General features: G+C 41.7%; 1 pseudogene; it reads right to left on the reverse strand.

The window, feature by feature from the left end:
• Positions 1-598: 598 nt before the first annotated feature.
• On the reverse strand, positions 599-1,695 carry LOC149193091 (small ribosomal subunit protein mL104 (rPPR9)-like; annotated as a pseudogene).
• Between the last annotated feature and the right edge of the window lie 413 nt (positions 1,696-2,108).

Raw genomic sequence — 2,108 nt, forward strand, 5'->3', positions numbered from 1 at the left:
ATTTTGTCTGCAAAGCAGCAAACTCAAAGAGGGAACGTGCAGATTTTATATTTTGTCATATGAAACAAAACCAAATAGCACATGGATATATTGAAGATTGCTTTGTTGCAAAAGCAGTGATCATACATGGTAATTTTTTATACTCAATCATTGGATTTGTTCACAAAAAACTACTTAGTTTTTAATAAGACAATACTCAGTCACTCGATTTGTTCACACAAAACTACTAATTAAGGCATTGTGTGTTTGGAATACAACTGAGTATCATATTTTGAAACTTACATTCAGAGTGCACACTCCACCTATGAAACTGGAAAAACACAAAAATATTATCATGTTTCTTTAAGCCATGAACATAGGAAAATAAAACACAGTTTTGTTCCAAAAATACCATGAACAACAAACACTAAGTTAATAATACAGCACTATTTTGTTGTATTTAACCACTGTGGAATAACTTATCCATCCATGAAAAGCGGACCCGAAGATAAAATTTCCTTAGCTTCACTGGATTAATGTACAGCGCATGAAAACGTTCTACACTATATAACACATTCTACACTATCCTTATGATCGTTTTTGTTTCATTTAAGCTGCATCAATCAAAGCCCTTAGCTTTCATTTCCTTCATGAGATTGCCTGCTATTTTCCCTTGACCTGATTTGCGAGAAAGTCCAATTAAATGTATATAGTTCATCGAATCCAGTGTCCGATTCCTTCCACTGTGCTGAATCAGGAACGAATGTGCTCGGTCAAAACCTCTGATCTGGTAGAGTCCCTCAAGAATATACAGGTAAGTATGATGCAAAGGCGTAAGCCCTTCTTCTTCAATCTATCAAAGAGCTTAAGCGCACCTTCGATTTTCCCTAAATTGCAGGGAGCACGAATCATTATATCATATGTAATTGCATCTTGTTTGCAGCCCATATTAACCATTCTCGTAAGAAATTCGACTGCTTCTGCAAATTGTTTCCTATTACAAAGTGCACTCAAAACAATATGAAAGCAAATGGGATCAGGAGGACAGTCTTTCAACATAACAAAAATCTCTTGTACCTTATGCATCTGGTTGTTCTGACAGTACACCTCGATAAGTGGGCAATAAGTCTGCATTCTCGGAACACAACCTCTACTCCCCATCTTTTCCAATACCACTGAGGCTGCATTGACATGATTCTTTTGACAGAGAACCGCAATAAACATTTCATAAGCGTCTCTTCTGGGACGACGCTCCAGCTTCTCAAGCATTTCCATAACTTCATTCAGCATATCCGGATCATCATGCCCGGCAGTGGCGAAAGAAAATGTTTTGGCAGAATAAGTGCTGTACACAGCTGATATCTCTAACAAAACTCTCTTCAGGGCTTCAAAGTCTTTAGAGCGGCTGTGAATATTGGCAAGTCTGTCATAATTTGAAGGGGCGTGTTTGAACCCTGGTTGTAATTTCGCCCATTGGAAAAACCTGAGAGCCGACCTTGGGCAACTTATTTTATCGACAGAGCGGAGGAATCGCAGAGCGGGAGGCGCCGAGTCCAGGAGGAAGGTGAGTGAGCAGCCCGTGTAGTTCCTCATTTCGAATTTCCAATGGCAATAACTCTCCAGCTCGGACCCGATCTGTCAGGGGATGTCAGGATTGCCAGCCATGATTGGATCTTCTGTCAGGGAATGTCAGGATTGCCAGAGGAGGGTGGCGGAGAAGGAGGATGGCGGAGCTAGGGGAGGGTGGCGGAGGGCGGAGGGATTGTCGGTCGCCGGAGCTGGACGATTTTCCGACCGGTGACGGAAAACGGGCCATTCTACCGCCTAAATAGACTAGGCCTAAGAAATATAATTTTTATGAAAAATGTTTGATGATGACACCCCGGCCTCCGCCATCTAAAATTCCAACTATATCACCTGCCACTTTGAATTTAATTCCATGCCTCGAGCTTCCCTTTAGACGGCGACAATCACTATGTGAGACATAAGACCGTATTGCTTCCGGTTGCAAAAGTTTTCCGACAACAATTCCGATAACGGATGCCAACGTCTGTCTATATAAACAGAGAACAAGAGGTGGGACCAACCAGCCACGTAAGCAGATTGTGAGAATCTGCAATCGGGTTAAG

The sequence above is a fragment of the Pinus tabuliformis genome, chromosome 2_2, assembly GCF_031772625.1.
Source record: "Pinus tabuliformis cultivar Carrire ecotype Pingquan chromosome 2_2, CPIR1, whole genome shotgun sequence".
In the NCBI taxonomy this organism is placed as follows: domain Eukaryota; kingdom Viridiplantae; phylum Streptophyta; class Pinopsida; order Pinales; family Pinaceae; genus Pinus; species Pinus tabuliformis.